The following is a 25,894-nucleotide window of genomic DNA, read 5'->3' as shown; positions in this document are numbered from 1 at the left end:
ATGCGAAGAGTTGACTCATTGGAAAAGACTCTGATGCTGGGAGGGATTGGGGGCAGGAGGAGAAGGGGACGACAGAGGATGAGATGGCTGGATAGCATCACCGACTTGATCGACATAAGTTTGGGTGAACTCTGGGAGTTGGTGATGGACAGGGAGGCCTGGCGTGCCACGATTCATGGGGTCGCCAAGAGTTGGACATGACTGAGCGACTGAACTGAATTGAACTGAGAGTAAACAAACAAACAAGAAGATGAAGAGTATGTATAGGATAGAGAAGGTGATTCATGCTATGGAGAAAAATAAAGCTGGGGAGGAGACAGGAAGTGCCAGCGGTGGGAGCTGGCTGTCAGAGGGACACAATTTAAAATCAAGCGGACAGGGAAGGCACCGCTGAAAGGTGTTATCTTTTTGGATTGAAGAGGTGAGGAAATGAGCTGTGGTGACATTTGGGAGAGACTTTAGGTGCAGCAACTGCCTGCAGAGGGTACGGTCCTGTGCATACATGATGTGTTCAAGGCTCAGCGAGGAGGGCAGTCTGACAGGAAGAACACCAAGTCCATTCTGACCATGGAGAGAAGTAGCTTTTCCTGGTAGCTCACCTGGCTAATTCATCTTGCTAAGGAGGTCAAAGTCATAAGCTTAGGATACATTTGTTTCCCAACAAATGTCATCTCACAAGGGCAGAAGGGACAATACAAGGGAATGGGTGGCCTGTCACAGCTCTGTCCTCCATGCTGGACTGGAGCCCAGCGCCACTGCTGCTACCTGTCTGCTTAGGCAAATCACATTCTCTGAGCTCAGATAAATCACATTCTCAATTTTCTCTTTTGCAAAATGGGTATGTGCTTAATAACTTTCACCTGAAGACATTGAACTAAATAGGACTATACTGTGTAAAACATTTGTAAACTGAGATGTGCTGTAGAAATTGTTCACTGTTGTTATTATTATACCATAAAGCAATTCAGGGGCTCTGTTCAGCTCCTGCTGCATCTATAAAGCCATTCTAACAGGCAAATATAATTTCTTAGTTCTGTGTGCCAAGTTGCAAAGACTATTTTTACTTATTATTTAGAGTGGAAAAAGACTGCATGAGGCTCTCTGCATGATCTATCAAGCCATTTCCCAAACTTCAGATAATCCTACAACCCCCACCCTTACCCCAACCCCCATCTTAGTTTCTGTCTCCCAGCCTCACTGGAGAGAGTTGTGTGCCTGTGCCAATGGCCTCTGTTACTGAATCCCATGGTGTGACCTCAACCGGGCTCTCAGTGCTGCCAACAGCTTTCATCCTTTGGTTAAGCCCTTGTTTGCTTCCTGTGGTGAGAACTCCAAACCCAAGTCCCCAACTCCACATCCACTCCCCTTGTTCCTGGCAGATGGCTTGGCTTTGGCCACACTAAGGTGCAAGTTCAACAACATGGGCTTTTCCCTGCCTGGACATTTCTTGTGTGTGCGCATGCCAAGTCACTTCAGTCATATCTGACTCTTTGTAACCCTGTGAACTGTAGCCCTCCAGGCTCCTCTGTCTGTGGGATTCTCCAGGCAAGAATACTGGAGTGGGTTGCCATCTCCAGGAGATCTTCCTGACCCAGGGATTGAACCTCTGTCTCTTATGTCTCCAGCACTGGCAAGCAAGTTCTTTACCACTAGTGCCACCTGGGAATGCTGGACATTCCTTACCAAACCTTAATCTACTCTTTACCCATCTTTTCTAGATCTAGAGCCGACATTATCTCCCAGTGGAGGGGATAAGGTCTTTCTGTAGGGGTGGGCACATCATACTTTCTATAAAAGCAATCAGAGTGAACAAAAAGGATTTATCAGTAAGGAAGCTGATCACTGTGCTGTTTTTAAGAGCTGAAGCTGGGAACCAACTCTCTATGTCTAACAAAAGGGGATTGGTTGAATTCATCATGGGTTCAGCCATGAGATATCAAGAAAAACTTGATAAATAGTAAGATTCCAATTTTTCTAAGGGCCAAAATAAACAAATTTTTTTAAAACAACAACACAAATATGTGCATGGGGTAAAAAAGACTGGAAGGAAATACACAAAAATATAAATAGTGATTATCTTCAGGTGATGAGTGTGTGATTTTTATTTACTTTTAGTACTTTACCATGTTCTGAAATTTCTACTGTAAACATATAGTATTTTTAGAATTAGAACAAAAGGTAAAAATAGTATTAACAATGTTTCTCTGAAGAAAGGCCACTTGTGATTTAGTTCTGCTTGTTTCCCTTTAAATGCAGCCTTTTTGGGTGGTGTCTGGTTGACAGCTGCACAGTAACTCTTGTTACATGTAAGGACTAGGAGCAGAGAAAACCATAACCAATTAACATTACAGCGGGAACCGAGGCATGCAGAATGGAAATGCCTCAACGGGAACGTGTTAGTACTAATTTTTTTTCCACTGTTGGACAGGTGTTTAGGGGAATGCGCTAAATTTGCTCCAGATAATTTATTTTAAAAAATGCTTTGATTACTTCATTTTTCTGCCTTCTTTTTCATGGGAACTTTTCACATGTGGAACCATCTGGTTATGGCTATTTCATTCTAAGTCTACTTAATCTATTTATCTGAGGCCCTACTGTGTGCCAGCGCTGGTAGTGTAAGGGGTTGTCTACCAGGGGTTCTCAACAGGGGACAGTGTGGCTTTGGGAGTGTTTGGCGGGTGTTTCTTTGATTGTCAAAAGTCACAGAAGGAAGGGCACTGTTGACTTACAGGGGGTGAGGACCAAGGTTGCTAAACAGCCTGCACTATGTAGATAGTCCCGTGTAACCAAGAATTGCCCTACCCCCAGTGCCAACACCCTGGGGGAGAAGAACAGAACTGGATAGTTGATGCTGGCCACGTCTGGGAGGGACAGAGAGAAAGGAGGGCAGCAGCCCTTCTCAGCAGCAGCCTAGTATCACCGTGCTGAGACAGGGTTACTGGATCGCCCAGGTTTTCCAGCAAGGCCAGAAATGTAGATGATGATGTAAAATTTCCTGATTTTTAAAAAACACTGCATGGGCCAAGCAAAACACATCTGTGGGCCAGATCTGGCCCTCGGGTTGCCAATTTGCAACCCCATCTTAAGGAAAGACACAGTCCCTGTCTTCATGAGAGTATAACGGAGCCCTTATGAGTTCAGGTTCAGGTTCAAGAGTAGACAAACCTGGGTTCAAATTGCAGCTCTGTCATTCACTACCTATGATTTCAGGCAAGAAAACATCCTCTGAACCTCACTTTCCTACTCCATAAAACAGAACACTCATTGGGAGTGTTGTGAAGATTAATCTTAGCAGAAGTCTCCAACAACTTGCACATGGGGAATGCATAATAAAGTAGAATGACCATTATTATTAAGTATGTCACAGCCTAAAACAAGCACCTACTGTGTACAGCGCACTGTGCTAAGTACTAAGGACTTAACAAATAAGTGCGAGGGAGAGTCCTTGACCCAAAGGGGTTTTCATTCTGAAAAGTGAGAGAAACTCTGGATGTTGTGAGTCAGTCAGCTATAAGAATGTTACTGCATCAGTTACAGGAGACCAGAGGAGGGTCCTTTGTGTGGAGGGGGGTCAGGGTTGGGGGAGTCCTTCCAGACAGAGAGGGAGCAGGATGGGCAACCCAAGCAAAAGCAAGATAATAACATCATCATAATAACTGGTTATTACAATGATAGCTGCGACATGCTAGGCCCTCTCTAAGTACTCTATGGGTTGGTAGGCACGCTCCTCTGGCTTCATACACATAAGGGACAAGGCATGAGATGGGAAGGGTCCCCTGGAGACATGCGGATGCTGAATGCCAGGCCGGAGCATGGCAGACTATCTCATTTATTGGCAGGGAAGGGGAAGCACAGAAATGACCTGCGGGAATGGTCATCAGGGGTCGGTGAGTACAGGATAAAGCAGAAGTGGAGACGAGACAGCAGACTTGTGGGGAGACCCCGCATGGGGCCTGGGAATGGGTGGGGAGCCCTGTGAAGGATGCTTTCTTTACCAGGTCTCTGGATGGACGAAATTTGGGAGGTGGTGGGGGATGCTGCCCAAACTGACTGCCTCGGGGGTATAATGGGAATTTTATAGAAGGAAAACATTTTAAACTCGTCTCTTCCCACATGCCTGCTCCTCTGTCTCTCCTCCACCAGCACGTCTGTGTTTTCTGCTGACCAGGTCTTGTGGTTGTAAATACCTTTCCCTTAACTAATTTTGAAAATTTGGAAGCATCTCCTTCTTTTGCTAATGTACTATTATCTTCAAATCTCTCCAGAAAATACTCAGCCCCTCTTTGTCCCCAGCTCTCTATAACAGAGATCATTGCCAGGGTCGATGGCTTGAGCACAGCAAAGCTTCCAGAATTCTGACCCTTCCAGGCTGACTGATATAAAATCCCTTACTGCACACAAAGGAAGAGTGTGCAAATTCTGTGAAACAATTTTTTTTTTTCCAGGGGGAAACTGGTAATCCATTAAAAGAACAAACTGTTTCTGAGCACTCCCACATCATTTATAGTCCAACAGGCAAAATGCTGTTTATACATGAGGCCCATCTACTTCTCAAAGTAGAGCAAGCCACACCTCTCCCAGAGAAGATTTTTGTTAGCTTTGATTGTGATTTATTCGACAGGATGGAGAGTAATAAGACTATTAGGCTGGGCATGCGTGATGCCTGAGGCTCTCTAGCCATAACCTGTATTAGTCCGAACCAGTGCAGTTTCATTGCAATGCATCTGTAAGAAAGAAAAACTCCACGAAATATCACTGAACACCTCGGTCCCACAGGTGGACTCCGTGGTGGCTCAGACGGTAAAGCGTCTGCCTACAATGCGGGAGACCCGGTTTGAACTCCGGGTCGGGAAGATCCCCTGGAGTAGGAAATGGCAACCCACTCCAGTACTCTTGCCTGGAAAATTCCATGGACGGGGGAGCCTGGCGGGCTTACAGTCCATTGGGTCACAAAGAGTTGGACATGACCCAACAACTTTCTTTTTCTTTCTTTGTTTCGGTCCCACAATGACGGTACAACTCTCATTGGGGATTATGGACCTTAAGGCTTCCAGGAAAGGACCCCTTGCTCTGAAGTGAGTCAAATGCTGTTGGGTCCCCACTTCCAGGAGGCAAAGTGAACAAGCACAAGTATGTGGTGGATGGACACCGTGCAGAAGGGAATGTCTGTCTGTGGTGTAGACACAGGAAGGGAGTAGGGCCTACTGAGGAGAGCTGAGAGGGTCTCTCTAGGTTGCTACATTGGACTCTCAGATGTCTGAGACCCGCTAGTTCTTTTCCCAAAGCAGGAGAGCCTATGTCCCCATTCAGAGACTCCCTGCTCTGCCCCCATTCTTCTCCCAGGTCCCACCCTGCCCCGTGAAACAGATGCAGGACACCTCACAGAGGCAGTTATTAGACAGCAGTCTGGGCTGACCAACATTTTCACAGGCTGCCTCCTTGTAGATGATGAGTTTCCTGTCCCCAGCGATGACCAAACGTCAGCTCAACATCTATCAGCAGCGATTATGGCTTCCTCAGAAACAAGGAAATACCTATCAGACCCTTCTTCTTCTGGAGCCTCCTATGAAAATGTATCTGGGGCATGGATGAAGTACCAGATATAGGCTAACAATCCCATGGTTACTGGGTCCTGTGATTTTGTGCAGGTCACTTCTCTTTGGTCAGATGGGGATTTGGGCTCATAGAAATCTGAGCTGGCTCCTGGGGTGAACATTCTGTGATTTGTAGTTGTAGTTTAGTCACTCGGTCTTGTCCGACTCTTTGAGACCCCGTGGTCAGGCTTCACTGTCCTCCACTATCTCCCGGAGTTTACTCAAAATCATGTACATCGTGTCAATGACGCCATCCAACCATCTTATCCTCTGTCACCCTCTTCTCCTCCTGCCCTCATTCTTTCCCAGTATCAAGGTCTTTTCCAGTGAGTCAGCTCTTTGCTTCAGATGGCCAAAGTATTGGACTTTAGCATCAATCAGTGGAAACAGTGAGAGACTTTATTTCTTTGGGCTCCAAAATCACTGCAGATGGTGACTGCAGCCATGAAATTATAAGACACTTGCTCCTTGGAAGAAAAGCTATGACAAACTTAGACAGCATATTCAAAAGCAGAGACATTACTTTGCCAACAAAGGTCCATCTATTCAAAGCTATGGTTTTTCCAGTAGTCATGTATGGATATGAGAGTTGGACTATAAAGAAAGCTGAGCACTGAAGAATTGATGCTTTTCAACTGTGGTGGTGGGGAACTCTTGAGAGTCCCTTGGACTGCAAGGAGATCCAACCAGTCCATCCTAAAGGAAATCAGTTCTGAATATTCATTGGAAGGACTGATGCTGAAGCTGAAACTCCAATACTTTGGCCACCTGATGTGAAGAGCAGACTCATTTGAAAAGACCCTGACGCTGGGAAAGATTGAGGGAAGAAGAGAGGGAGACGACAGAGGATGAGATGGTTGGATGGCATCACCGATGCGATGGACATGAGTTTGAGTAGGCTCTGGGAGTTGGTGACGGACAGGGAGGCCTGGCGTGCTGCAGTCCATGGGGTCGCAAATAGTCAGACACAACTAAGTGACTGAACTGAACTGAACTGAACTGATTCCAGTGAATATTCAGGACTGATTTCCTTTAGGATTGACTGGACAGTGCTCAGAAACTGGGGCCGTTCCAAGTCCAGCTCAGAGCCTTGGGATTAGCTTTGTCCTTCAGACAGGAGGGACAGCTGGAAGCATTATCTGGTGGCTTTAGAAGGACCTGACATGGCCCTTGGCTCTAAGTTCTCTCAGCTCCCACCCTGACTCCCAGTGCCTGAAATGTCAGCCTCCTAGTTATTCCCTGGGGATTTGAATCCTCCCAGAGACTGATCAGGGGTTCTGCACTCAAATGCAAATTATGCCATTAAATGCTATAGGGGTGGGAGGAGGGATTAGCTGACAACCCTGGGAGCCTTGCCTCAGGCCCTCAGGAATGACAGCCCCCCACAGGGGTAGGTCAGGAGGGAAAGAGTGGAAAAAGGGAGTGAGCTCAGAAGGGGTCAGAGGCCTCTGGCTGCCCCCACTTCATCTCCAGTGTGCTCTGGAACATGGGGCCCTGGGCTGGGGACTAATCCCCGGGCCACTCACCCTCTGCCTTGCCATGGCAGGGTCAGGACCCCCACCCCATGTGTCACTGGCTACACTTTTGGCCCGAAGTGCCCTGTGCTAACTTGCAATTCTCCAGGCTAGGCTCAGAAACCAGGCACATCCCTTATTCCTTTCCTTTCTCAGAGGCTCAGAGAAGTTAGGACTGAAAGCAAGGAGAGGGGCTGCTGAGGCTGCAGCTTGGGGAAGGGCACACAGAGAGTGAGTGGCAGGGCCAGCTAGGAACCAGCTCCAACAGAGTAAACCAAGCTCTCCTTCCTGCCCTCTCCCCATTCCACCCCACAACCCTTTCCAATCAGCCAGTCTAAAATTACCATATTTACAGCATCTGCAGCCAAGCCGAGCACTAAACAAGATGAATAGCCATGACGCACAAGCTGAGTAAAGTATGCGGCAAGGCTGGGCTGGGCTGGGCACCAGAGAGAGTGAGCCACAAAGGGAGACTGGTGCAGTCCCAGGCAGGTGACAGGCAGTGAGGGAAGTGAGGGAGGGGCAGGGAAGCCCTAGCAAGGTCAGTCTAGAAAGAGAGAGAGATGGAGCAGTTAACAAAGGAGGGGAGAAATAGAGAGCTATAGAGAAATGGATGGATATAGTTAGATGGAGGTGCTGTGCTGTGCTAAGTCGCTTCAGTCTTGCCCGACTCTTTATAGCCCTATTGACCATAGCCTGCCAGGCTCCTCTGTCCATGGGATTCTTCAGGAAAGAATAATGGAGTAGGTTGTCATGCCCTTCTCCAGGGGATCTTCCCAACCCAAGGAATGAACTTGTATCTCTCTTACCTTTCTTGTATTGGTAGATGGGTTCTTTACCACTAGCACCACCTGGGAAGCCTAGACAGATGGGTAGATAGATAGAATATGAGAATATGATGCTAACTTTACAAAGCTTCTCCTTTTCCTCCTTTTGCTTTCCTCCCTAAGAGGAAACTGTTGAGGCCTGTAAGACAGGATCCTTTAAATTATGTGTGTGTGTGGGAGTCCTCCACTGGAGACTTGCTTTAACTTCTTATAGTGGGACACCCATGTCTCTGAGTCCCTGAGAAGCCTTTTCCAGGTAAGCTCTGCTCAGCCACACAGACTAAACGACTCCATTCACAGAAAGGAATGGGCCTTCATCGCCTGAAAGTCTGGGTGATGAAGCTCTGGGAGAAACCAGGGGGACGATGGGAGTGTGTTCTGAGTCAGGGTATCCAACATTCTGTCCCAGCCCGGCCTGTTCTTTCCCTGGGAGGGAAAATGCCCCCGCAAAGAGAGAGGAGACTCAAGACCTGCAGATGCTTTCTCAGAGAATTTCAGAGCCAGGAGGAACCTAAATCCACAGGTGATAAGGGGAAAAGATGGGCTAAGGAATCTAGGTCCGCAGACTCAGAGACGTGACCTGATTCTCCCATCCTGAGGCTCACAGAAGATTCCCTGGCACCCTAGGGCTCTGAGTGAGCAGGACTGTTGGACCCTTATGCTCCTCCCTGGAGTCAGAGCACCTCCACTTTGGTCTGCTTTCCAGGCTTCTCTTTAGGTTTTCAGTTCTTTTCCACAACATTTTCAGTGACAAAAATCAGTGTGGAAATCACTGGTCTGTCCTGGCAAGCAGGAAGTGGAAAGCAGTACACAGAGGCTGGAAGGCAGGCAGGCAGAACGAGGGTCTGTAGAAACATAGTGGGATGTGGCAGAGGACGCTGAGAAAAGGAGTAACCCTTGAGGGGAGGTTGGGATCAGCTCTTCCGTGTGAACCAGCTCTCAGAGGAAACCATCTCCCCGAGAGAACTGGAACCACCCGCCAGTCGACAGCCGCCATCGCCCTGCTGGACCCTGAACCGGACCCCAGAGTGGGGGCTGTCTGCCAAGCAACCGTCAAGTTCCCTTGAGTCATTCTCAGCAGAAGGTGATAGGAGGCAGGACATGCTGGTGTTGGAGTCATAACTGCCCACCCAAAAGTGTTTCCAAGCTGAGGACATCCTCAAATAGGCACACCATGCGGCACACGTCTAAATCTGGCCCTGCCCTCAGGGTCTTTCAGAATGTGAAAATACTGATAAACTACACAGGTGTTTCTGTTCTTCTCTGTGGCCCAGAATTGCTAAGAACCAGCTCCTGTACATCATTAATATGGGAAGAAGTAGGCAGTTAGTCACCAGGATGGTGGCTACCATTCTCTTGGCTCTGTCCTGTGTGTGTGAGTGCTCAGCTGTGTCCAACTCTTTGCAATCCCATGGATGGTAGCCCTGCAGGCTCCTCTGTCCCTGGGATTTCCCAGGCAAGAACACTGGAGAGGGTTGCCATTTCCTTCTCCAAGGGATCTTCCCAACCCAGGGATCAAACCTGTGTCTCTTGCATCTCCTGCATTGGCAGGCAGATTCTTTACCAACTGTGCCATCTGGGAAGCCCTGGGTAGACCCATATTTCTCAATTAGCCAGGAATCCCTCCTCCCTTCTCCTCCTATCTCTAAGACTTCATCTTCTGTCTCCTCCACTGGCTCCTCTTTTCCAACCTCCCTTAAATTATATTTCTTCCAGGTTTGGGCTTCTGCCTTCTCTGAACTTTACTTTGAGTGCCCTTATTCTCTGCTGGCTCCATTCATCACTGAAACCCTGTGACCTCAGCCCCCACCACCTCCTGAATTGCCCGCATATATTTCCAACTGTCTGCTGAACATCTCCAGTTGGACGTTCTACAGTTGTCTCAAATCACACATGTCCAAAACTGATCTCATTATCTACGCTCTCCTGCTTCCCATGACAAGCCCCTCCATGGTCCCTCCGCTATCCTTTCTCTCTCAGTCAGTGATATCACTGGCCACTCAAACATCCCAGTGGAAACCTTAGAATCACCCCTGACCCCTTTCTCTCCCCAATCAAGGTCTGTCGGTGTTAACTCTGATGAGCCCTTTAACTTTCTCTCCCTTCCATCTGTGCCACATTTAGGCTCTTAGCATCGCTCTGCTATTACAATCCCTCCTATGGGATCTCCCAGGCTTGCATCTCCCTTCACTTTACAAACAGGAGACAACTGTCTAAACACAGATTAGATTCAGTAAACATTTGCTGAGGGCCCACTCTGTGCTAGAACTGGGCACACAGCAATAAATATGACCAGGAGGATATCTGTCCTCATCGGGCTCACATCTCAGTTGGAGAGTCAAACGGGAAAAAGCACAAGACACATGAGTGAATAAAATACTTTTAAATTGTAGTAATAAGGGATGAAGTGAAGTGAAGTGAAGTGAAGTTGCTCAGTTGTGTCCGACTCTTTGTGACCCCATGGACTGTAGCCTACCAGGCTCCTCTGTCCATGGGATTTTCCAGGCAATAGTACTGGAGTGGATTGCCATTTCCTTCTCCAGGGGATCTTCCCAACCCAGGGACTGAACCCGGGTCTCCCGCATTGTAGACAGACGCTTTACCGTCTGAGCCACCAGGGGAGTCCTTAATGCCTCTGTGGGGTAGTGTGAGTATCTGTGCCACCAGCCATGTAAATACAGATCTCCAAGTGAAGCGAAGTGAAGTCGCACAGTCATGTCCGACTCTTTGCGACCCCATGGACTGTAGCCTACCAAGCTCCTCTGTCCATGGGATTTTCCAGGCAATAGTACTGGAGTGGATTGCCATTTCCTTCTCCAGGGGATCTTCCCAACCCAGGGACTGAACCCGGGTCTCCAAAGGCTCCTCAATATCTATAGAACGAAGTTCAACTCCTCAGCTTGGCATGTGAGGCCCTTGCCAATCTGGCCCAATCTTTTTTCAATTCCTCTTCCACAACTTCCTCTATCCTCAAGCCCCTCCATTCTGTGCTCCAAATCCCATTCATCTTTGAATTCCAAGTCCCTTATTACTGGCAAATAACAGATGGGTAATAACTGTTTGGGGAATCAATGTGTGGATGAATGAATGAGGATAGGGCTCCAACCAGAGTAATGCCCTCTCTCCTTTCTCATGTCTGCTCTCTGGTGAAGCTTTTTTGCAGTGGCTCCTTCCCCTGAGTCTCCATGGTGTTTCCAATATTTCTGCCCCAGGTACTTGTAATATTTGACTGTCTCTCCTGCTAGCCTGCTAAGGCATTGAGGGAGGTCTTGTTCCATTCTGAAAAAATGCCTGGCACAGAGTGGGTGCATGAAACATGCCAGTTGAATTGACTGTGAAGAGCATGAAGCAAAGGCAAGTGATTGTTGTCCTTTGTAGACTATTTCCTGCTAAAACAATTTTAGTGGCCAAAATATTTGGATGGAAAGAAGCAGTGTGGAGACATCCATTGCCAAGTGGATGGCCAGAGGCACACACCTCCTCCTGTTCAAGGAACAGCTTCAAAGAGCCTAACTTTGTCACTGTGTCTTTGCCTTTGAAAATATTTTTGCACAACCAAGGAGAGAACAATGAAGCAGATATGTGTCAGTGGAGACTGGTGCTCAAAGATTTGCCTGTATTCATGTGAACAGACACTCTCCTGGGTTGTGAGTTGGTTCTAGGGTTCAGTTCATCCCTTCAAAAGATGTGCAAAGAAACAGCACCATTTCCATCCTAGCAACTAGGGTACTTGTTTCTTTCCAATGACCTTAAATGGAACCTATCTTCTGTGCTGTTCCCATCTCTCATTCTTGGAATTTCCTAATCATTATTCCCTAAGACCAGAATAATTGAACACAGGGGTCTGTTGGTCTTTGGTGAATACATTCAGAGTCCCTGGCTCCTTTGGCAGGATGAGGGAAAAGTGGATAGGGAACCAAGAATAAAAATTGCAATAAAAATCCGATTAAAGGTAAGAATGAAAATAGGAGTTAGATTTTCTGAAACTTTTTTTTAGGCTTGGTGCCTGCTCTCCGAAAGGTACTGGGCATGTGCCAATCTGCCTGGCTTTCTCAAATCACTGTTGATTCATTTGAATTTCACACATGGTCACCTCATCCTCTTTTCTTTTCTCAGTCTCCCCAGAAAGCACCCCACCCCTGACCTGAGCATTTCATTACTCCTATGTCCTTAGGGACCATTTCAGATTTTTTCTTGACAGCCGTATTTTATTCACTCTGGTTCAATGTTGCCAACTCAACTGTCCTCAGCCAAGCCTCCAAAGGAAATACGATCTACTTGCTGCGTCAGATCATTTGGAAATAGATACGATTGGCTTGGAGTCACTCCACGCGGGCCTGTAAAACTGCTCTCTCTCCTTCTAAGTGGGTTGGGTCAAACCCAAACTGAGGCAAGAGGTTTCCAAGGAACACAGAGGAAAGGACTGGAGTAAGTGGTGGTGATTCAGTCAGTGGACCTCTTGCTTTTGAGTCAGTATTAACCTTCCACTGGCAGCAAGTATATGTAGGCGGCCTTCACAGTCAAACTAAAACAGTGAGGTCTTCAACACTGGGGTTCATGAAACATTTTACAAGAGTAGCAAGGATGCAGGCTTGGTGTGAATCTCTTCATTCAAGCCAAATTCTAGCTTAAAATTTTGTGTTTCCAAAATACATGAAGGTTAGCTAAATCAATTTTGAGATTTATGTATCTTGTGTAAAGTTGGCAGGGTATCTATACTTCCATTGGGCCAGCTCCACAAAATAGCATTGAAACTCTCACATGTATTGTCCCAAGTCTCTCTGGAATCTTAAATAGGGGTAATTTATTCTTTGAATTAATTTTGCACTGTGTCATTTTGTTCTAATTAATTAAGAGGTGTCTGGTATAATGAAAGAGCCTAAGCGGGGAAATCAGAAAACCAGGCCAGAGCTCAAGCTACGTCATTCATTGGGCAACTCCCTTACAACACCTCAGTTGCCTCATCTACAAAATGGGAATTGTGCTACATGTTTTGCAAACCATAAAGTATCATATAAATTTAGGGAGGTTTCAGTCTTAGAAATGCCTCTGTAATTGAAAATGAAGGGCTTCTCCAGGTTCCACTGAAGTAGTGGGTCAAAATAGCATGATAGGAATATGAATGTGGGTGCTCAGATCAGTAGGACACTGGCCTGTTAGCAAGTCTAGTTCCTACTGAAGCAAAATGCTTTAATCTCATTAATTAGGATTTTTATATTCTTTTATTTGGAGTAAGTCTTAGAAGCATGCCATTCAATCTTATACTCAATGGAAGAATTTTTCTAGATTTTCCTGTCAAGAATATGATGGTGATGCTTAAAAATCAATAATATGCCTTTGCTATTGGTATAGCTACTCTGAACAATGTATGGATGATTTTTTAAAAATTTAAAATAGAGCTACCATATGGGCATATATCCAGAGAAAACCATAAATTGAAAAGGTACATGCACCTTAATGTTCATAGCACTTTTTACAATAGCCAAGACTTGAAGCAGCCTTAATGTCCATTGACAGATGGATGGATAAAGAAGATGGTACATACACATATATACAATGAAATATTACTTAGCCATAAAAATGAATGAAATAATGCCATTTGCAGCAACATTGATGGACTGAGAGATTATCATACTAGGTAAATCAGAGAAAGACAAATTACTATAAGAGATCACTTACATGTGGAATCTAAAAAATTATACAAATGAGCTTATTTACAAAACAGAAATAGATTCACAGACATAGAAAACAAATTTATGGTTGCCCAAGGGGAAAGAGGGGAGATAAATTAGGAGTTTGGGATTAAAATATATATAATACTATATATAAAACAGATAACAAACAAGGACCTACTGTATAGCAAGAGAACTATACTCAATACTTGGTAATAATGGAAAAGAAAGTTAATAAAAAGGATATATATATTCTATATATCTGAAACTAACACAATATTGTAAATCAATTATATTTTAATAAAAATTAAAGTGGAATAGTATGCCTTTGCCATGCTATGTCTTGCTAAATTGCTTCAGTCCTGTCTAACTCTTTGCCACCCCATGGACTGTAGCCCACCAGGCTCCTCTGTCCATGAGATTCTCTAGGCAAGACTACTGGAGTGGGTCACCATGCCCTCCTCCAGGGGATCTTCCCAACCCAGGGATCGAACTTGCATCTCTTGTGTCTCCTGCATTGGTAGGCAGGTTCTTTATCATTAGCACCACCTAGGAAGCCCCAGCATGTCTTTACTGAATGACTTCTAGGCCCAGGACTTCTAGGTTCTAGAGAAGACATATAAAAGGAATTCTGTGTGTTGGGGAAGGGGAGATTTTACACAGACGATCCTGGAGAAAAAACTGGAAGTGGGATGGTAGAAGCTCTCTATGGAAGAAGTTAACAAACAGCAGCCCAAGGGCCAAATCCAGTCTACCTCTTATTTTTGCAAAGAAAGTTTTGTTGGAACACATGCTCATTGGTTTATGTTTGTATTGTCTGTGGCTGTTTTTGAACTACAATGGCAGAATTGAGTAGTGACAAAAACAGTATGGCTTATAAAACTTTTCTGGTCTTTTACAGAAAAGTTTGCTGACCTCTGGCCACAAAGATTACACTGACAATATAGCTTTGCAATGAACAGAGTTATTTGGGTGACATAAAGCACAGAGGAAGTTTTGGGGATGAGAAAACATACCCAAAGAATATTGTATGCCATCCAGACTCAACTTTCCTCTCTGACCTGTAAGGGTTTCCAAAGCAAGGAACCTTCAATCACAAGGGACATAAGTGCTGTTTCAGTCACAGAGGACATTCCCACTGTGGACAGGCATGATTAATTGATTGTGATGAGCAGGCTCAATCTATCAAGACTCTGCATGTAGTAGGATGTGGCTTCTTGGAAGGACTATGGCACTTCTCCTTGGAGAGGGGCAGGGGGACCATTTACCTATCACAGCCAGTTCTCTTTAACCATCTATTCCTTGCCACAAAGAACCGAGTTGCCAGATTTGAATAACTTAACCTATGTCCTGTCAAGTCTTTAAGGAAAGAAGGGATAAATTGAATTGGGCAGGATAAGGAATTCCAGGGGGTACAGAGATCAGGCAGGAATAAGCACTAAAAACCCTGAAACATCTAAGAGAGTGTTCTTCTCTGTGCTCCATGAAGGAGAGTACACCCTCTTCCTTTCTGCTTTTCTTATTAAAGCACTTGGAGCGGAAAATGAAAACAAAAACAAAAGCAATTACAGCCATTTTTTTATGGCCAAAGATGGAGTTAGGAAAGAAAATAAAACACAACAGCGAAAAAACCACGCTCTGGTTTTCACAACTCTAATCATCTGGCCCTACTTTACAAAATCTTAAATCTTACGCTTCATGTGAATTCTTCATTCTAATGATGTCTGTGTCCTTCTTGCAAACACACCATTCAATTTCACCCTTTGCTCCTAATGGAAATTCTGCTTCATTTGGAGTCCTCTCAAGCCTCTGTCCAATTTAATTTAATTTAAGTCTGAATTTGGTAATAAGGAGTTCATGATCTGAGCCACAGTCAGCTCCTGGTCTTGTTTTTGTTGACTGTATAGAGCTTCTCCATCTTTGGCTGCAAAGAATATAATCAATCTGATTTTGGTGTTGACCATCTGGTGATGTCCATGTGTAGAGTCTTCTCTTGTGTTGTTGGAAGAGGGTGTTTGCTATGACCAGTGCATTTTCTTGGCAAAAGTCTATTAGTCTTTACCGTGCTTCATTCCACATTCCAAGGCCAAATTTGCCTGTTACTCCAGGTGTTTCTTGACTTCCTACTTTTGCATTCCAGTCCCCTATAATGAAAAGGACATCTTTTTTGGGTGTTAGTTCTAAAAGGTCTGGTAGGTCTTCGTAGAACCGTTCAACTTCAGCTTCTTTAGTGTTACTGGTTGGAGCATAGACTTGGATTACTGTGATATTGAATGGTTTGCCTTGGAAACGAACAGAGATCATTCTGTTGTTTTTGAGAGTGCATCCAAGTACTGCATTTCAGACTCTTTTGTTGACCATGATGGCTACTCCATTTCTTTTGAGGGATTCCTGCCCGCAGTAGTAGATGTAATGGTCATCTGAGTTAAATTCACCCATTCCAGTCCATTTTAGTTTGCTGATTCCTAGAATGTCGATGTTCACTCTTGCCATCTCTTGTTTGACCACTTCCATTTGCCTTCATTCATGGACCTGACATTCCAGGTTCCTATGCAATATTGCTGTTTACAACACTGGACCTTGCTTCTATCACCAGTCACATCCACAGTTGGGTATTACTTTTGCTTTGGCTCCATCCCTTCATTCTTTCTGGAGTTATTTCTCCAATGATCTTCAGTAGTGTGTTGGGCACCTACTGACCTGGGGAGTTCCTTTTTTGGTATCCTATCATTTTGCCTTTTCATACTGTTCATGGGGTTCTCAAGGCAAGAATACTGAAGTGGTCTGCCATTCCCTTCTCCAGTGGACTACATTCTGTCAGACCTCTCCACCATGACCTGCCCATCTCGGGTTGCCCTGCAGGCATGGCTTAGTTTCATTGAGTTAGACAAATTGAAGAAAGTAGGGAAAACCACTAGACCATTCAGGTATGATCTAAATCAAATCCCTTATGATTATACAGTGGAAGTGGGAAATAGATTTAAGGGCCTAGATCTGATAGATAGAGTGCCTGATGAACTGTGGAATGAGGTTCGTGACATTGTACAGGAGACAGGGATCAAGACCATCCCCATGGAAAAGAAATGCAAAAAAGCAAAATGGCTGTCTGGGGAGGCCTTACAAATAGCTGTGAAAAGAAGAGAGGCAAAAAACAAAGGAGAAAAGGAAAGATATAAGCATCTGAATGCAGAGGTCCAAAGAACATCAAGAAGAGATAAGAAAGCCTTCTTCAGCGATCAATGCAAAGAAATAGAGGAAAACAACAGAATGGGAAAGACCAGAGATCTCTTCAAGAAAATTAGAGATACCAAGGGAACATTTCATGCAAAGATGGGCTCGATAAAGGACAGAAATGGTATGGACCTAACAGAAGCAGAAGATATTAAGAAGAGGTGGCAAGAATACACAGAAGAACTGTACAAAAAGATCTTCATGACCCAGATAATCACGATGGTGTGATCATTCATCTAGAGCCAGACATCCTGGAATGTGAAGTCAAGTGGGCCTTAGAAAGCATCACTACGAACAAAGCTAGTGGAGGTGATGGAATTCCAGGTGAGCTATTTCATATCCTAAAAGACGATGCTGTGAAAGTGCTGGACTCTATATGCTAGCAAATTTGGAAAACTCAGCAGTGGCCACAGGACTGGAAAAGGTCAGTTTTCATTTCAATTCCAAAGAAAGGCAATGCCAAAGAATGCTCAAACTACCGCACAATTGCACTCATTTCACATGCTAGTAAAGTAATGCTCAAAATTCTCCAAGCCAGGCTTCAGCAATATGTGAATCGTGAACTTCCTGATGTTCAAGCTGGTTTTAGAAAAGGCAGAGGAACCAGAGATCAAATTGCCAACATCTGCTGGATCATGGAAAAAGCAAGAGAGTTCCAGAAAAATATCTATTTCTGCTTTATTGACCATGCCAAAGCCTTTGACTGTGTGGATCACAATAAATTGTGGAAAATTCTGAGAGAGATGGGAATACCAGACCACCTGACCTGTCTCTTGAGAAACCTGTATGCAGGTCAGGAAGCAACAGTTAGAACTGGACATGGAACAACAGATTGGTTCCAAATAGGAAAAGGAGTACATCAAGGCTGTATATTGTCACCCTGCTTATTTAACTTATATGCAGAGTACATCATGAGAAACACTGGACTGGAAGAAACACAAGCTGGAATCAAGATTGCCAGGAGAAATATCAATAACCTCAGATATGCAGATGACACCACCCTTATGGCAGAAAGTGAAGAGGAACTAAAAAGCCTCTTGAAGAAAGTGAAAGTGGAGAGTGAAAAAGTTGGCTTAAAGCTCAGCATTCAGAAAATGAAGATCATGGCATCCTGTCCCATCACTTCATGGGAAATAGATGGGAAACAGTGTCAGACTTTATTTTTTTGGGCTCCAAAATCACTGCAGATGGTGATTGCAGCCATGAAATTAAAATACGCTTGCTCCTTGGAAGAAAAGTTATGACCAACCTAGATAGTATATTCAAAAGCAGAGACATTACTTTGCCGACTAAGGTCCGTCTAGTCAAGGCTATGGTTTTTCCTGTGGTCATGTATGGATGTGAGAGTTGGACTGTGAAGAAGGCTAAGTGCCGAAGAATTGATGCTTTTGAACTGTGGTGTTGGAGAAGACTCTTGAGAGTCCCTTGGACTGCAAGGAGATCCAACCAGTCCATTCTGGAGATCAACCCTGGGATTTCTTTGGAAGGACTGATGTTGAAGCTGAAACTCCAGTACTTTGGCCACCTCATGGGAAGAGTTGACTCATTGGAAAAGACTCTGATGCTGGGAGGGATTGGGGGCAGGAGGAGAAGGGGACAACCGAGGATGAGATGGCTGGATGGCATCACGGACTCGATGGACGTGAGTCTGAGTGAACTCCGGGAGTTGGTGATGGACAGGGAGGCCTGGCATGCTGTGATTCATGGGGTCGCACAGAGTCGGACACGCCTGAGCGACTGAACTGAACTGAACAAGCCTCTCTCAGCTTCATAACGCTTCCCTCACCACTCCTAAACCCACTCTCTCCTCCTCCCCCTGGCTAGCCTACTGTGTGCTTCTCTGATTGTTTTAGGTCTTCCCAGATGACTTTCATGGGGTGGATGTATCATGCATTTCAGTAGCATCTAGAACCATGCTAAACCAAGTTTAGAAATACTTTTTGTCTGACCATCCAGCTAATAGTATGTGTTATTTAGAGAAAGGAGTGATCAAGCTGGAGAATAAATAACCGTCTCATTTCTCTATGAAGAACAAGCTCTTGGGAAGGTAGCAGGTGAATTAAACTGAATAAGAGTGAGATGGATTTGTGATGTTCACAGTTCATAGGGTCAGAGCTTATTTCATTCGTCAAGGATTTCTGGGTTTTAAAGAGTTCTGATGACCCCCGCACTGGTCTGCAGTGGACCCCTTGGACTTTGAGCCTCAAAATGAACAGAAGAAACCAGAATTTTTCTGTTTGACCTCAGCAAATAGTTGGAATTCTCTAGATATTGCATTAAAAACAAAACAAAAAGAGGAACAAGACAGGATTCACTGATGACTCGAAAGCACTTGGAAAGAGCTGAGAACAGACAGATCTGTTCAGTGGATTCTGTCCATGTTACCTCGGCCCAGCTGCTGGGATCAGATGCCAGCACAGACATGCTCTTACAAGGACACATCCTGCCAGGCTTACAGGGCCTACAGGAAGTACCAATACAGAAGACAAGCCTAACACCCTTCCTTATTGCATCCATAAAAACAGCAAATGCAGGAGGCTTAGCTCACAGCAGCCTAGAAGATGTGGGGCCCAGTTGGAGGCCATACTTAGCATCCTTTCACCCAGATGAGGGAAAAAAGTCCCTCCTTTCTCACCCCTTCCCCAAAATTAAAACAATGAAAATCAGTTCTCATTATCCCGATAATTAAGTCCCATTCAGCCAGCTGACAGCGGCCAAAGAATGATTTTTCTGTGCTGCACTGTGTGGCTGCCCTCCATGGCCCCATTCATGGGCCACTGTGTGCATTTAATCACACTTAGTGGGCTGAGCTAATGAAATGCTAGGGCCTTGCCCTGCCCTGACCCTGCTGCTATTTCTATCTGAGCTCAGCACGTCCTTTGCTTGACAGTTGCAACCGAACAAGCAGATTTTTCTCTCCCATCTATGGAGTGTAAAGAGCCTATTTTGGCAGCCTGTGGGGCTGGGGACCCCACTGGAAACCCAGTGAATGCCCCTGGAGGTTAACTTGCAAAGCTGTTTTCCAGACTGAGAGGCGGAGTGGAGGAGGGTTAGGTTGCTGGAGACCTGGAGGCATTGAGGGCTGTGGCCCCCATGCATGGGAGGAGGAAGGGCAGGGGGCTCTTCTGGGGTAGAAAGGGAAGATGAGCCTGGTAGAAGTAAGGGGCCAGGCAGTGGGGCAAGCTGATTTACCCTGACACAAACCTGAACAAAAGCTCTTTGTCAGTTATCGAAAATCTCCCTCTCTCACTGGGGTCAAAGTGAGAAAATCCATCTCATTTGGTCTCCAGCTTGCAAAGCCTGGTGAAAGTGGGGGATCTCTGCCTAGAGACTGCTCCCTTGAAGTTCCTAACTGCTGTTTTAATGATTCCCCAAGATTCAGAAGTTAGGGAACAGGATACTAAAATGATGGGACTCAGCCATATTAAAATTTAGGGAATTACAGTTAGCTAATAAAAACAAAACCCAAAGACGTTTTCTTTGAGGAAAGGTGGAGAGAAAAGGTTCTAAATGTACAAAAATGTGTGAGCCTGGTGGCTTTATCTGGAAAGGAGACATCTAATGAAGGACCTGAATCAGGGATGACAAACTCAAATGCCCCCAGCGGCCAGAGCGGTCACCAAAATGAATAAAAGCAGACAGGTGGGAACTGTGGCCAAGGGGAAAACACCTGCCCATCCAGGGAAGGCAGTTGAGATGCGGCCTCTGCCCCTTCCTGCCACACAGATAGGCAGGCTCTGAATGAAATGATTTTCTGTGTTTTGTTAAAAAAAAGAAACCAGAAATCTCTAATTCTTATATGAAATCTTCCAGTTGTTAATGTTGGAAACTAATTCAAGATGTTAAAAAAAAAAAAAAAAAAAACTAGGCACAGTAGCCAAACAAAATATGTGAGCATACTGCAAGCCCACTCCTCACATTCTCAGGGTCTGGGCCAAAAGCACAAATGGAGGCCCATGTATCACATGTCTAAATACTGAAAAGGTAAAAATCAAGCTCACTAACTGTTAAAATATGTTCTGTCTGCCTATAATGAAAAAACATGCCTTCTCATAATGACCTGGAAATTGAAAAGTGAAAGTGTTAGTCGCTCAGTCGTGTCCAACTCTTTGCAACCCCATGAACTGTAGCCCGCCAGGCTACTCTGTCCCTGGGATTCTCCAGGCAAGCATACTGGAGTGGCGTGCAAAGCCAGGTATACATTCAGAGTTCGAAGTCACCTTGGAGTTCCTTACAGAACTGGGGCAGCAGCAGGGAGTGCTGGTTCCTGGTCCCCAGCTTTCTCTTCCCACTCCTGGCTCTGTCCCATGAGGCCCAGGGCCTCATACATTCACACTAACACTCCAGCCCACAAGTCCAAGCTTTGGCTCTACCCCTACATTTCAAACGGTCACCCTTTGCTGTCCCTCTGGCTTAGTGTTACCCACATCAAGGGTGTAGTCTGCCCTTGGGGAGGACAGACCCAAATGGGCTTAGAGACCCAGCACATGGTCTAGAAGGAGGAGCATAGGCTCACACTGGTCACATCTCTTTGGTCCATGGTATTAGACAAGGGCCAGAGTTAGGCCCTTTAAAGCATGGGTTTCAAGGCAGGGGTTCTCCTTACCAAGATCTTGATGAAAGTGAAAGAGGAGAGTGAGAAAGTTAAAGCTCAACATTCAGAAAACTAAGATCATGGCATCCAGTCCTGTCACTTCATGGCAAATAGATGGGGAAACAGTGGAAACAGTGGTTGACTTTCTTTGGGGGGCTCCAAAATCACTGCAGATGGTGATTGCAGCCATGAAATTAAAAGACGCTTACTCCTTGGAAGGAAAGTTATGACCAACCTAGACAGCAATTAAAAAGCAGAGACATTACTTTGCCAACAAAGGTCTGTCTAGTCAAGGCTATGGTTTTTCCAGTAGTCATGTATGGATGTGAGAGTCGGACTGTAAAAAAGGCTGAGTGATAAAGAATTGATGCTTTTGAACTATGGTATGGAGAAGACTCTTGAGAGTCCCTTGGACTGCAAGGAGATCCAACCAGTCCACCCTAAAGGAGATCAGTCCTGGGTGTTCTTTGGAAGGACTAATGTTGAAGCTGAAACTCCAATACTTTGGCCACCTGATGCGAAGAGCTGACTCATTTGAAAAGACTCTGATGCTGGGAAAGATTGAAGGCGGAGGAGAAGGGGACGACAGAGGATGAGATGGTTGGATGGCATCACCAACTCTATGAACATGAGTTTGGGTAAACTCCGGGAGCTGGTGAGGGACAGGGAGGCCTAGCGTGCTATGGTTCATGGGATCGTAAAGAGTCGGACATGACTGAGTGACTGAACTGAACTGAAATATCCATGGAGGAGTTGGGAATTGAGGGAACTGGTTGTGCTAGAATACCTAACACCCATTTCCCATGCCTGACAACACCCTGTTTTCTTTTGGGGGGATAATCTCTTCCCCATAAGATACAGTCTGTGTCTAGAGCTGGTTATTAGGAGATTTGTGATCTAAGTTAGACCAATCAGATGCTTCTTCATGGGAATATGAGTTTTGGGCAGAGGAACGAAGAGAATGAAAATGTTAGGAATGTCACTCCATCTGAGTAGCATGTCCTGAACAGACTTTTATGACCCTTTTTGTGATTCTTACTTTCTAGAATTCTTACCTCCTAGATTCCAGAACTTGATTGTTTCTCATTCATTTCTGTGACTGGGTCTCTAGTCTCCCCTCATGCCTGTAGGCATCCTACCTCCTTCTTTTAACTCCCTTGGGCTTATGTTAGCCAGAAGTGTTTTGGTTACATGCAACCAAAGAACCTTAAGGGACACAAGTTATTGTATCCATTTATCACTGTACCTAATGCACCATGGGTGGAAAAAGAAATGGCAACCCACTCCAGTATTCTTGCCTGGAGAATCTCATGGACAGAGGAGCCTGGGAGGCTACAGTCCATGGGGTCACAAAAGTTGGACATGACTTAGTGAGTAAACCACCACCAATGCACAATGGGAACTGACCTTCAGTCCAGTTTACACAGAGTTTATCGAAACCTTCCATATATCTTGACCTCAGGGTATCTCACTGAAGGATATGATGTAGAGACTGAACACAAAACAGTGGCACTAACCCAGGTTTCTTTTATCCAGTTACACAGATTCAGTTTCCTTCTTGGTTTTCCTGAATTATGGAATGTTCATTTCATTTTTCTCTTCACAGCATGAGCTGTTCAGAAAACAGCCAGCAGACTCTCAGCACTTCAAAGGACACTCCCAGAATGAGTATACAGTTGGAATCAGTATGACAGTGAGTCAGCCTGGTGAGCCGAAGGCCTGCTGTAAGATCGATGTGTCAGGATCACATGCTTAGAAACTAGCTTCCAGTGCGCCTGATTGCCCTTGATCAAAGCTAGTGGAAAGGGCTGAGGGTTTGCCAGGTGGAACGAAAAATAATGAAGAGGGGGGATAAGTGAGGGGTGGGTGAAGATATAGAGGAAAGAAATGAAAAGAACTAGGAACTGATAGCAGAAAGTACTTGGGTCACAGTGAGAGATGGACATGAGTATATGACGTTAGGGACCGCAGATCCCTAGACCAGCTTTTGAAATCAGTAGCAATATTTATTGCTTAACTTTTAATCTCATTGCTCTTTCATCATTTACCATCACCTGGGCTCTTATCTTGATACTATTCTAGATGTCCACCAACCACAGGGGTAATTTAGAGGTTAAGAATACAGGGACTCTAGGGCCAAACTGTAACTAGAGTGTTTGAACTTCAGCTCTACCACTTACTATCCCAATGACCTGAGTTAGGCAAGTTATTTAACCTCTCTGTCCCTCAATGTCCTGTCCTATAACATAGGGTGATAATGATAAAGCATATAAGCATTTAGGATATTCTGGTACATTAGTGCTCAACAAATATTAGTTATAATTATTCGCTGCATCTATGATATTTCATTCCAGGTGCTGTTCTGGTCCTTGGGATATATCAATGAACAAAATAGACAAAGATCCCTGCCTTCATGAAGATTACATGCTAGGGCAGGTGGGAGTAAAGGCAGAGACAATTAACAATGTTGGTGCTATTTTTAATATCTGACCCAATTATTATTATCTGACCCAATACCCACGTATTCCACCAAACTTTCTGAAATTCTTTTAAATCTTTACCTCTTCTTTAAGCATTCTGCTCTTCTTGGTGTCTTAAGTGAAACCCTGTATGGCCTCAGTATGGCCCTGAGGATGTGGTTTTTCCCATTGCCCTCAAAAGTGGGTTATGCTTTTTCTCTCACTGTCCACATACCCCAAAGCCTGAAGATAGAGAAGCTGGTTTCCTTTCTCCTCCTCATCTTGTATAAACCACAGCTCTTCCTTAGGCTGTATCCCTCTTTTCCCATTTTGTTGCTGCCATCAACAACCTCCTCTTTACCCATTTATTGCACACTGAAGCACCCAACTCACCCTCCTCCCTTTCACCCCTATTTCTGTCATCATTCTTCATGACTTTACATCCCGAGTTCCTTGGCCTCCTCATTTCCAGTGATCTGTTCTTCCACATTCCTCAGTTATGTTAAGATGGCTATAGCCTAGGTATTGGAGAAGGAAATGGCAACCCACTCCAGTATTCTTGCCTAGAGAATCCTATGGACAGAGGAGCCTGGTGGGCTGCTGTCCGTAGGGTCGCACAGTCGGACATGACTGAAGCGACTTAGCAGCAGCAGCAGCAGCAGCCTAGGTATTGTCATCACAACTTTTCAAGTCTAGATTTCATTAGTCATGTGATCCAACCACCAACCTCATCTTTCCAGTTAACTTTCTCTAATATTTCTCCTCCAATCAGTTAAGCACACCTGCTTATTTATTATTTTTGTGTTGTTTTGCTCTGTTTTGTTCTACTTGCCACCTTCTCTCATGTCTTTGTATTTCTCTTTACTCATCATCAGTGTTACGGCCCATGGTTATAAACACTGCCTACAAAGACTACAAACATCCTCTACTTCTTTGCCCCTCTTTCCTCAAGTCAAACTTGCCTACCACAACCTCAAGCTGATTAAATCCAACTACTGGAGAAAACAATATACGGAATTGATTGATCGAACTTTAAATAGATGACTACTGCAGTTCTCAAATGAGCACTCAATATTACCCAGAAATCCTACATTGTTTTCCTAGTAAGTTCATTCCTTTTTTTTTTTTTTCTTTCAGGATCACACTATATCTCTTCTCCCTCACAAACCTCCAGTGATTACCTACATTTAGCTGATGATCTCAACTCCTGTCTCATTGAGAAATAGAGATAATCAGAAATTCTATCTATCTCCCCATAATGATATCTCCAAGTATATGGTGTAGTACGTCTTCCCTCTCATTACAACAGAAATGCCCTTCTTATTTAAAGCCAAACCTCTCTACTTGTGTTTGAAAGCCCATCTTCTCTAGATATCTCAAGGACTTTGTTTCTGAGGTCGTTCTCCCTCTTTTCTGCATAATTAGCTTCTTCCATTCTACTCAGTCATTCTATCCACATCAGCAACAAAGTGCCCATGTATCTCTCATCTTTAAAAATCTTCCCTTCTGATTCAACTTTCTACTCTGGCTACTATCCTATTTCTCTGTCTCCCTTTTAATTAGTATTACCTAGTATATATGAAATAATACTGACTTTTCAGACTCTACTTTTGGAGAAGTTTTACGTTCATGGCAAAATTGATCAGAAGGTTCTGAGACATTCCTCTGCCTTCCACACACGCATAGCCTCCTGCATCATCAACGTCCCCCACCAGAGTAGTAGCTTTGTTAAACTGATGAACCCACATTGACACATCATTGTCACTCAAAGCCCGTCGTTTGGTATGGTTTGGGTTTAGACAAATGTGTAATGACATGTACCCATCACAGTATCATATAGAATAGTTTCCCTGCCCTTAAGATCCTCTGTGCACTGACTGTTCATCTCTCTCTCCTTGCTGGCCTCAGGCCAATTCCATATTGATGTGGTATTCAGCAAACTTGCTGAATTCTTATTTTTTAAAATAATTTTCCTATAAATTACTACCAGATTTTCCATGTAA

The 25,894-nt window shown here is 44.7% G+C and overlaps 1 long non-coding RNA gene across 4 annotated transcripts in view; it reads left to right on the top strand.

Moving 5' to 3' along the window:
- LOC121819994 (uncharacterized) overlaps positions 1–25,894 on the top strand; it is an 88,054-nt gene that overhangs the window by 9,456 nt on the left and 52,704 nt on the right. The window contains exon 2 of one of the 4 annotated variants that reach the window (XR_009601282.1): positions 23,039–23,125. The exons of 2 other annotated variants lie outside the window; for them this stretch is intronic. This is a non-coding gene — a long non-coding RNA (uncharacterized LOC121819994). Of the gene's footprint in view, positions 1–23,038; positions 23,157–25,894 lie in introns of all 4 variants that reach the window. One more of the 4 variants, XR_009601283.1, reaches the window with a different exon arrangement.

This window comes from Ovis aries, chromosome 7 (genome assembly GCF_016772045.2).
Source record: "Ovis aries strain OAR_USU_Benz2616 breed Rambouillet chromosome 7, ARS-UI_Ramb_v3.0, whole genome shotgun sequence".
Taxonomy (NCBI): Eukaryota; Metazoa; Chordata; class Mammalia; order Artiodactyla; family Bovidae; genus Ovis; species Ovis aries.
The sequence above is the reverse complement of the archived record's forward strand: the minus strand, read 5'-3'. Positions and strand labels throughout refer to the sequence as shown.